This window comes from Atractosteus spatula, chromosome 12 (genome assembly GCF_055471065.1).
Source record: "Atractosteus spatula isolate fAtrSpa1 chromosome 12, fAtrSpa1.hap1, whole genome shotgun sequence".
Taxonomy (NCBI): Eukaryota; Metazoa; Chordata; class Actinopteri; order Semionotiformes; family Lepisosteidae; genus Atractosteus; species Atractosteus spatula.
In genome coordinates, this window is record NC_142717.1 from 24,440,193 (window position 1) to 24,452,669 (window position 12,477).

The window sequence follows — 12,477 nt, forward strand, 5'->3', positions numbered from 1 at the left end:
GCTTATCTGTCACCAAAAACTCAAAAGATTTATTTCACATCTTTGTTCATTTTTTTTCTTACATGATGAGTTTAAACTAGACAACATTCATTGTGAATAACTGCTTTTTGTTTCAGGAGATAAAGAAAAGTCATGTAGAGCTACTGCATGGATGTTCTTAATGTTTACTTTGGATTTAGTTTGCTTGCCTTGAGTGTGGCAACCTGGCTATATTGACAAAGTGGTTATTCCCCTTTGTTAGAATTAGTGAGTCAAATGGCTGCAACAATTGCATTTAATTGGAAGAATTAAGAGCTTGTGTGGCTCACAACTGTTTCATAAATTATTTCCAGGTGAAGCCTGAGGCATTGTTCTTTGATTGAAAGCTTTGGGGTGTGTCATTTACATTCTACATTTGTGCACACAATAATTACAAAGGCATAACCCCTTCATCCACTGGACATGTATTCATCTGAACCGAAGGACTGGTTTTCTCCAGCCTTTTGTTTTTAGCCTGAGTGATGATCAGCACTGTTACAGGGATGAATAATACAAAGAGACCCCCATCCCTCCAAGCTGCACTTTACACAGTCAGGCTCATCTGTCAATGCAAGTAATGCGATACAAAGCAAGTGCTCATCCAATTTGTAAAATTGAAAAATAAAGAAGTCATTGGGAAACAATGGGAAACACTCAAGCCTTGGATTTCTTTAGAAACAATTTAATTACCATTTAAAAACTGACACTTAGTCATTAAGCAGTGTAGGTGTCTATAAAAACAGTTTCATTCTGGTATATAATACCCTAAAAATAAAAAAATTAAAGGTCAAAAAGACATTTAACATCATTATGCAAGGTTTTTTTTTTGTTTTGTTTATGCACCTTGTAACCTTAAGAATAGCTTTGAGATTTAGGCAACCTTGTGACACCCCTTGAAAAAAAAGGGAACTTGAGTGTTTTGTATACTTCAGTTCTGTCTTCACAAAGCAAATTGTCAAAGAATGAAAGTTAAAATGACACCTTCCAGTCTTCTCAGGACAAGGCAACTACTGGGAATGTTTGGAGGAACAATAATAATAATTAATAATTGCTTACACTTATATAGCGCTTTTCTGGACACTCCACTCAAAGCGCTTTACAGGTAATGGGGTCTCCCCTCCACCACCACCAATGTGCAGCACCCACCTGGATGATGCAACGGCAGCCATAGTGCGCCAGAACGCTCACCACACCTCAGCTCTCAGTGGGGAGGAGAGCAGAGTAATGAAGCCAATTCATAGATGGGGATTATTAGGAGGCCATGATTGGTAAGGGCCAATGGGAAATTTGTCCAGGACGCTGGGGTTACACCCCTACTCTTTTCGAGAAACGCCCTTGGATTTTTAATGACCACAGAGAGTCAGGACCTCGGTTTTACGTCTCATCCGAAGGACGGCGCCTGTTTATAGTATAGTGTCCCCCATCACTATACTGGGGCATTAGGACCCACAAAGACCACAAGGTGAGCGCCCCCTGCTGGCCCCACTAACACCTCTTCCAGCAGCAACCTTAGTTTTTCCCAGGAGGTCTTCCATCCAGGTACTGACCAGGCTCACACCTGCTTATGTTCAGTGGGTTGCTAGTTGTGAGTTGCAGAGTGATATGGCTGCTGGCAATGTTTTATGTATTTATGCTGTGCAAATCCTTCAAAGCTCAACTTTGAAGATATGGACAAGTAAAAAGGAAACTATAGCTTAACAGCATTCAGGTGATACTACATAAAAAATAGTTTATTCTTATACCTTGTTGTGAATGCAATGTGCTTTATTCAGGTTTATATCTGCTTTTAAAATTATATTTTGTCTTAATGCTAGGTTCAGCAACAAGTAATTAGTAAACAATTTTACTTTAGATTTTGATTATGGAAAATATATTTCACACATAATGTTTGTTTATTGGCTTTAAAACCATACAGTATGATACTGTATTTACTCTATATGCAGTATATCTATGTAGTATACCATTCATACAGTGGTTTATTAACTTATTGTTCTGACATACAGTATCTGCAGATATGACTTCATGGGATTCATGTGTGTGGTGTAGCGGCGAGGCTTAATAATAAGGCAGAATTAAGTGTTTCTGAGCTTCCCAAATGAGGCCCCATTTCTCTGTTCATCTCTGTGGTGCAGCCACAGAGAGACCATTAGGGTGATTTAAGGTTTCCTAGGACAGCTCCCAAAGGGGGGTGCACTTAGCTAAGCCTGGCTATCATGATCAATGGTCATCCACTGGCGCCTATCAGTCTAGGGAGTGCCGGATGGACATCTGGACTGCATTACTAAGTGTCAGGACTAAGTGACTCATATCTCACCTTGATCAACCAATCAGGGACTGGTAGGGCTGAGTAACCCACGTGAGACTCTGATGCCCATGGAACTTTCAGCCAATCAACGAGCTGAAGTTCCTCCAGGTAAAAACAGGCAACACAGAGAGCCTGTAAGATTCAGATTGAGATTCAGATTCAGTAAGATTCTGGAGAGGATTCTGTGGACTGTTCTAAAGGGAATTCAAAGGAGAATTCCAGGGCAGGACGGCCCAGGAGCAGAAGGCTCCCAAGGGCAGGACATTCTCGCAGCGCGCCTCCGGACCATCCTGAGACTCAGCCCGGACAACCACGGAACGGCCAGTGTGTCCGAGTGCCAGAACTTTCCTTTGTTCTAAGAGTCTAGAGTGGAGGTTGCCAGAGAGTAACCAGCAGCAGGCCTCGTGAACAGGTCGGAACTGTGGACAGCTGAATCACTATTCAGAACTAGTCTTCATCAGGAACGAACCGGTCCTCTTCCTGACTTGCTGGGACCCACAGTCATCTTTTCTCCTGTGCACAAACTTTGCTAGTTAAAGCCAACACTAACTAGCCGGTCAGTGAGCATCTGCAGCGCACCGTCGCAAGCCGCACAGCACAGCCTGGCACCGAGCCAGACAGCGCGGATTGGACAGCAACAGCCTGCAACTGTTTCTTTGTGCCCGCAGGAGATCTGAATCCCCAGAAATTGGATGAGTATTCAACTTCAATGCATTACAGCTCGAGAATTCAATTGTTATCCAAACCAGTTGATATCAATTTAATTCCTAAGAGTTATGTACTTGTTTTGAGTATCTAATGTAGAAGTTATAACCAAGTTCATTTACGAAACGGTCTTAATGAATGATATACTGAACGTATGTCCTCTTGATGTGTAACACTTCGTAACTGATTGAATATATACCTTTTGTATTCTGATAACCCTCTCGATAAGATCTGTTAGGTTTACATGCATATTCTATGTATTAATAAATGTATCCTCGTGTATTAGTACCTGTGTGTGTGCGTTGTTTGAGTTATATCGCATGGTTGGATTCTAAAGCCATCAAAAGATTCAATTTTGTGATTTACTGCTACAATTAATAATTGTCTCAGTAAATGCCCAAACCCTACAGAACTGGTGCCTTCAGAGAGCCACTATGATTACATATTTGGCGTCCCTGAACGGCTATGAAACACTACAGTGGCATTTCAGGAATTGTAGTCATTGTTCACCTGTTCGATTCACGTGGCCAATGTTGTAAACCTACAGTACACACTGTGAAGGAAATATGTTCCATTTTAAACAGAGCATACCGTCTCATAATAATAATGGAGTTGGACCACCTTTAATCACACCAACAATGTGCTGTAGAAACTGGCAAAACTGCTTTTATCTTGAGATGTACGGTAACTGTTATGCTGTGGTCCTGAGGTTTCAGGGCTAAGGGAAAGTGGTGCTCTATGCACAGGCTCACAGAGGAGCCTCTGTCAGGAGTCTTTGGAAATGCTATTGAGAGATGATGAAGTAATAATGTAGGTTAATTTATTTTAAAACCACTAACATCAACAGGAGATGCATATTTTCTTTCAATGTGATAACGTTTAGACCTGTGAGTAAACGTGTACAACCAACCAACAACATACTGTAGATGAATGACTTGCAATATTTGGCAATAAACAAAAGAATCACAATTAGATTCACCATTGTATTAACATTTACAACAGATACAAGTTCTAAAACAAATCTTTTAAAAGACAAGTTATTAACCCTACTGTATTTCATACCTGTATGTGAGATTACGGTGTGCCCAGTGGGTGTTTTGTTTTGATTATATTGAGGGTGATTTAATAAGCACCAGGGCACTATTCATCAAAGTGTGATTACTCAGCCAGATACTGTAACTTCAGTAAATATGTTGACAAAAGTCTGAATTTTTGGTTTCACGAGGCAAGATCAAATGGTAACCGCTTGAGAATTGGCTATATGAAGTTGGCCCCACTACAAACAGCACAAACGTGGCTCTCTAATCAATATTAATGTTGTCATGTTCAATCATGTATTGTTAATATTATTTTCATATTTACATATAAATATTATGATATTAATATATTTAATAAATGTAAAAATACTATACAGTATATATTACTTATTTTATTTCAATATTACAGAAAAGGCCTTTATTTCTTAAAGTACGACTGGTTCATTGGGTAGGAAGCAAACCTTGAACCTCCTAGCTCATAGTTGACAATGCTACCACCGAAACTAAATTGTCACTCAGTTTGAATGGCTTGTTTGGACAAGCTTTTCCTTTTCCATTGCAACAATCACAACAGAAAATGTAGTTAAAATAAGCATGTCAAAACATTTGCCAAATAACCACAAGTGAACGAGTTAATGAATTCATTGTAGACATTCTGAAGAAAGCAAGTATATATTTTGTGAAGTATATAAAGTTCATATAGTTAGAACAAGCACATCAAAACTTTTCCAAAATAACCACAGTAAGTGACCTAGTTAAAGACTGATGTAAAAATATTTATGAAGAAGGTGGAGTACTGTTTATTTTTTAACTACCACTACCAGGTACAATATATACTGTATATATATTAAGTGGATGTAAAGATCCACTTAATATGGATATAGATAGAAAAATTAAACACAACAATTATTTCACTAACATCTAACATACCACAAGTGCCACTTATCAATCATCTTTAGCCAGTGAATCACACAGCCAAAGTACACCGCTCTAGGCTTTAGAGGTCTTATGCAGCAATGAGTGTTAACATACATTCTAAGTGGCTGCATCTGTATTTGTGCATCTCAGCATTATCTTCAGATATAGATACAGTATACCCATATACTCTGACAACTTGTTAGATTTTAATGACTTCTCTTCATTGATGGAGGTAGGACAGTGATGAATTCATCGCACTCTGGAGTCCTTTTTTTCTTCTTTGATTTTGTCGTTCATTGTAGAATGTCATTCATGTTTTTAATTACTTAACAAACACCACATCATAATTAATTACATCAAAGTAAGTCTTCTTCATGGGCATGTGCATTTGTAGATTGCTTGCAGATATACTTGGGGATCTGTAATATCTTGAATGGTGTCAGATAACTCCTATGATGTTTATTACATTACCAAATTAGAGAGTAAGTGTAGTCACTCCAGTGGCTTCTTCTTTTTATGATGAAATATCTGAAAATGTCAACTGAAAAACTACCTGAACTAGTAGTACAATGTCAGATATTTACTTGTAAGCATTTCAACCCCAAAAACCAGCACATGTGAAAATGTGAAGAATGTAAGGCAAACACTGGGAGCTGCAGATAATCCTAACTAGTTTTTCAGTGTAAAGACCAGTAACCAAATTCAAATTCTAAGATCTTGAATTTTTATATTTAGATTGATTAAAAAATAAATAAGAAGATCTGAACTTATGCTGTACTGTTAACCCAGCCAAATGCTTGCGGGTAAAACCTTTGTAAAAGTCCTTGACAGAAAGGGGGAAGGGTACTTGAATGCCCACATTTTTGTAACAGGAGTGAAATGCTATCAAAGAAGCACATTTGGATGACATTCATTCAAATGGAAAGGCTCTGGGACTAATCAGTATACCATAATATGCAAAAGTAGATCACAGGCATCTGTAATTAATATCACTCTTTTAAAAAATGGTTACCTTATTAACTTTCATTCTGCACTGATTGGATTGAATATTGCTTATAGTGATTATGTTTGCTTTCCAGATGATGTATTAATTATTAAAGAAGGGTTATGCAACCACGGCATTGACATGATGAAGGGTTATGCTTAGTTTGGCTGAAGTTATTGTCCTCTGTACAAGGGCAAGGTTCCGAAATATGATGAAGGAGAGCAAAAATAAGAAATGGCACTCATTTTTTCCCCCACTCTGATTTTATAAAAGGTTAACTTTACTTTTTTGAAATATTTGAGATTCCACACTGATTTTGGTGTCTTCAAGTAGTCAAATTCTACATTACAGTTAAGTTAACCACAGTAAAACAAACCCTAGCAGTTAAATTACTGATTCGCAGCACGCACGACAAATTTATTCTGCAGATACGCTGTTCTTAATGGAGCCTACTACCAGTCTCTTTGTTCTCCTGGGACAGACAGGTAAAATCTGTCTGACATTTAAGCTAATAAAACTCACAGTTTTGAAATGGGTTACTTCTGTGGACTTTGAAAAGAAATTGACCTCTAAGCAGATGGTCAAATACTGTATATTTAAAAAAAACACCAGAGTTTTTAAAGGAAGGGCATACTGTATGTGGATGTTGTATATGTGTCCAGAAGGAGAGTCCTTTCGTATACCCCCTTAAAAAAAAAAATTATCTTCAGGTTTAACAACATTGATAACACATAAAAAGGAAGACTGAAATCATGTTTCTGAGGCAAGACTCAGAAACTATAATGTTCCCAGAGATAATGTGAAGGCAGATTTATAATTACTTTTGCTTAATACTGCTAGTAATAATGATAATACAGGTAATTCACTGTATGGTTCACATATAGGAGAGGATGAACTTTATCAATGACTGAATTACAGCAAAGTGGTGACACATGGCGGCTGTTAAGTGCGAGGACCTCCAATACACTATATTGAAGTATTGCCTTCTTCAGTTTGATTAAGGGGGGGTTTTATGGAGGCCAGATCTTGCAAACCCAAAGTGGAGTTTAGGCATAGGCACTGTATCCTTGCAAACAATGCCATGAGCAGCTACTGTAGACTGGGTCTCAGTTTAACATCTCAGCAGAGAGTTGGCACTTCCTACAACACATTCACCCTGGTCACCAAACCTGGGCATTGTTTTGAAAATTATGATCCCTTTACTTTAAAAGTCTCTAATCATCTTCTTTTCTTCTTTATGCAAAGAGTTGCTGGAGTATGGAACAAACTTCCCAGTCTTGTTGAAGTATTTATTTGTGAACATTTATTTGAGAAAAGGATTTAGACTAAACACATTAACACTATTAACACTGAAACCTCATTGAAGTGGTTTGATTGAACTGTACAACACAAAAATAAAATTTTTTGCATTTGCATTTTAACATCATTAACGTCGAAAGTGAACTGAGATATTATGAGGTGTTGATTTGGAAAACGTTTCTGAAATAGAAAATACGAGCTTTTCTTTGTACAAAATGAATGTAAAATAAAGAATTTAAAGATATTTTAGCCCACATTAGATTAACAATGAAGACTTTGGTATCACTTTCCAACATTGTGTGGTGTTTTCTCATAACAAAGAATTTTTTAATGATAAAGTTAATCTTTATTTTTCAGTCTCATTACTTTTGAACCTGGGGACTAAATTCATAACTTAAATTTGCTATGGCTTGTGTGTCCTCTCAAGGAATTACTGTATGAAATGTTTTGAACACCAAGACAGACCAATTGTGCACCACACTGCCATCTAGTGACAACTAAGGACACTTTGCACTCCTTGCAGAGCAGGTACAAATTTTGTGCCGTGGTGTGGATTGCAAATGTAGAGAAATGAGGATCCTGAATCCAAATGATTAAGCACTACAGACAGTAAAGAGTTACTCCTGCCCTCCTCTGGAGTAGCAGCACGTACACACATTCCAGCAGAACCATATGGCCATTGTTTTTAGCCCCTGTGATGAATTTGACATCATTTTTTGTCTTTTTTTTTACAGAAAGCCCATCATTTTGGAGGTCACTGAAGATCAATGTTGACGCTGGAGCCTAATCATTTCCAGAATACGATTAGCATATTTTATCTGGAATTGAGATGTCTTCCTGACAAACTAAGGATGGGAATAATTAGGGATTGATTGTGTCTCCTGCATGAATTGATGTGAAATGCCAGGCTAAATGAAGGAATTTTAATGAATTCAACCAGAGTTTCTATATTTTTATTTAATTTTATGACTATGTTACCATATACAATATATGTTTTTTGAAGCAAAATCAAAGGCACACTTGAATGACAACATTAATACCACAGTATTGCTGGAATGACCAGTGAGGGGTTGATAAGTGGAAGGTGGAGGATTGGAAAAGGGGCTGTGACCTATTTTTGGAAAATGTCTACAGTAAAATTTACAGTTTACAAAAGCAATCGAGTGCTGTGGTTTTCTGTTTTAGAAGACTCTAACTGCAGACTGACCTTATCAAAACTTAAAATCATATTCAATGCCCTAACAGACAGAACATCAACTGTATTTATACTGTATAAGAAGTTGGCTAATACTGCAATCAATATCAATAAGCAGCTTTGAAATGACATTTCTAAAGGCACAACTAAGACAAAAGTTTTCAGCATTTAAATTTAAAAATAATTTCACAGAAAACAGATATTGCCAGATATTGCTGAAAATATGTTTCATGATAACACCATGCAGAAAATAGTTTTCCAAAAATTTATTTTCACTTCTCATAAGTATCATACACTACCACCTTGGAGACCTTCCTCCTATTACAGTGCAAATTAGCAAAATAATTTGTCTGGCTTAGCTTTCCTGATGAAGAAGCCATCCTCCACCCAGCCTAGCCTATTTGCTGCTCCTAGTGGAATCTATACTGTTTTAAATGCTATGCCTCCTACTGTTGTAAGGATGAGCTTACACCATCTGTTAACTTTACAATTGAGTAAGTAGCGTTTTTTAAATGAGAAATGCTGTTCTTGCTTGTATACCAATCGGAAGAACTCCCCCACTGGCTTCAGCATCTGTGTAACTGCAACATCCTATACATCTTCCCAATGGGCTGCACCATCTCTGCTTCATCATATCTGTTATCAAGGTGGTAATTAGGATAACATCATGACCTCTCTCCTTGCTTTCATTGTTCTGCACTATAGGAACCATGCTCAATTACGTTCCTAAACATTCCTTCTCTTTCTTATCGATTTTTTTAATCAACACTTGCATTAAAGCTGCTAATTCTGATATTGATCATACACATGTAGTTCTTGCTCCTAATGGTTAAAAGATTATATTAATCCCAGTCAATCTCCAGGCTCCACATGTGCACTTTTTTCATCAGCATCCATAATCTTGAACATCAGCTCCTGGAGTGTTTTTGTTATTGTTCTGGTCTCCACTGCAATTTATTTTCCATATTGGCTTTAAGCGCTAATTTGAGGAAATACCTAGTTAGATTTGTCATTCATGGATCTAATTTACTACACTATTTTGCTGAAAACCCATAATTATTTCCCTATTAATCTGCAATAGTTTAGCACTTTAACTATAGCAGGTGCTTCATTCCATTACAATGTTGTTTTTTTTGGGGTCTTTTGTTCACATTAAGTAAATACTTTCCTTACAGTATGTACAGAATCTAAAATGTATTACTTGACTTTCTGAGGACTCTGAATTGATTTAAGGGTATACAGTAAGTCTTACAGCAAAAAGCAACATAGGAGTAACAAACTTTAATTATGTTCTGACTAAACACATGGATCATCAAATATTAGAAAGAACAAATGAAAAGAACATAACTGAAAGTGGCTTCAATGGTCTGTGATGATATTTAGTGCTAAATACATTTACTCAGACGAGACAGCCTATTTTATATTCCAAAGCATCCATCTTTGAACTCTCTTCTGTGTTTTGTATTCCCACAGGAGTACAGGTTGTATTTTTTCTCACAGAATTGAGGAGCAGAGATCAGCAGCCAATTGCTGTCTTTTCACTTTCTGATGAAAAAACATCCATGAATTTCACATCTCCTAGCTCTAACAAATACTAACTCCCTGGCAGACAAACGTGGAGAAAAAAATAATACCACAAAAGAACATTTTATTTCCATTGAACCTTTCACGGCCAAGGCCACATCAAAGCATTTACATGGCCTTAGTGTTTTTCTGGAGAGGGATAATTGCTTCAGTGAGGTGAGAATTCAGCAGACAAAGTTCTTGTCAAGGGCTCCTGCATGTATTTGCCTGTCCACAAAAATAATCATCCGTACACTCCAGATACGTTGAATCCTAAAGTTAAAAACTTCAAAGCTCTAGAAGTCACTATAACCTGTGATTAGCCTGCATATGTTTTGTGCCATCAAAAGATATTGGGCCAGCGCTAATCAGCAAAAGTCAAAAAGATTATTTTTGCTTTACAGTCAAGCAATTTGTATATGTGATCATAAAATTAATGCAAATAATATATGTTGGATTTGGGGGTAATTTCATGCATATGTTTGATAATTGTAGAAAGATATATACCGTATATTTACTTTGTCTTTAGCTCATTGACTGTAAGAATTGGCATACATTTACAGTACCTTAAGTAAATTTCAGAGGGTAAAATTATTTTATTGCATCTCCCTTTGGCAATAACTGCATGAAGTCTGGAACGCATTGAGCTCACTAGACTCTTTGTGTAATCACTTGCAAAGTGGCTGTAGCCACTTTGAGTTCTTGTATATTCATGGGGAATTCTCACTCTCAGTTTTTTGTCAACATGTAAAGTGCATGCTGAATAGAATATAAATCCAGACACTGACTTGGTTAGTCTAAGATTTTCTATGTTTTTCTCCTGATTATCTCCTTGAATGCATAAGCTGTATGTATCGGGTCATTATCATTCTGCCACATGCTTCATACAGTGAAGTACCACTCAATAAACATGAAAGCTTAGTTCTTCTAAATAAGCAAAATGTTTCAGTAAACTTCAGAATTCATCTGCTGCTGCCATCATTAGTTACATCATTAATAAAGACAGTGAGTCAGTTCCAGATGCAGCTATGCATGCCCAAAAATTTCAATTATTGCGCTGTATAACCATCATGCTTGAATGTTAATGGAATTATTATGGCAATTTATGATACCAAACATATCTAATTTATTAAGGAATTAAGCTGTTTAAAAAGAAAGAAAAATCACATATAACAATTAATCTTAATAACAATCAATATAGTTGTATAGGCATCTGCATGAACTCTGAGGATTAAAAGCACATTAGTTCACAGATTTAAACTTCAACAGGTTTTTGTGAGCCGTTTACTTCACTGCAGCTTGCAGCTCAGACATGAGACAACATGAACATCTATCGTAAATATAGCAACTAAAAATGGCAACTCTTGTATGTCTACCCCCCCGAGTTAAGCTGGAGTTAAGTTGACATAGGTTGTTTTACACCGGAGGAGTAAGGATGATAACTCCCACATGACCAGAGTTCTGAAAAATGCTCTTTCCCAATCTCAATGCCATCTGCGTACCCTATTATATAGAATGCGAAGTAGCAGGAACCCAGTGTTTCACAGTCCATAGTTCTCCAAAATGTAGATCTACTAACCTGACCTCTCACTTCTCTCTCCAGCATACAAACACAAACACACAGAGAGCAAGAATCTAATAATACTTGCAGATATTCGAGTGTGGAGCTGTGTCACTGTGCGTTTGCTGCAAAAGAACAACTAAAGGTTATGTCCATACTTGAAAAGTAGAAAGAAAAGGCAACATTTCAGCTATGGAGCTTTCTTCACATGTGAGGGAAAGACAATCAATAATACTTGACTTACAGAATTCAAAACACAGTTAACACTGCAAATAAAAATATTTATACAGTTTTGTCCTATATTCTGTCTTTTCAGCCTATGGCCATTAATCTATTAGGGTGATATGATACACAATAATATGTTTTGTCCAGAATACATTCTTCAAGAACAATAATATAATTGGAACAGAAGCTTTGTGTTTAGTTGTTTGCATTGTGTGTATCAATGTGCAGACAAGTAGGGAAAGCGGCTTCTCTGCAATGTCTGCCATTTTGTGAATCTTTGGACTGATCGTTTCTGACTTTTTAGGGTAGCTCCAGCTGACTCTCACGACAGAGAGATTAATGGCTCAATAGAAGATCTGGCTTTAGGTCTCACATATATTTTATCTCCCTGATCTCTGTTGAAGTCAGTAACAAGCACCCATTTGGTGTGCCAGAGACTGAGGATTGTGGTGATGTAAATAGGGCTATTAGAAAAGATGGCTGAACTTCACCATTCCTCAATGATATTGTTGTTTTCTTTAGTTACTGTAAGGCCTTTCAGTACTGTAGCACTACATGAGACCACATTTTGCAATGTTCTTTATATGCTTGCTTGATTTTATTACCTGATAAATATGACAATACTATCAGAACTTCAAATCAAAAGCTGAACATACTCTATACTGT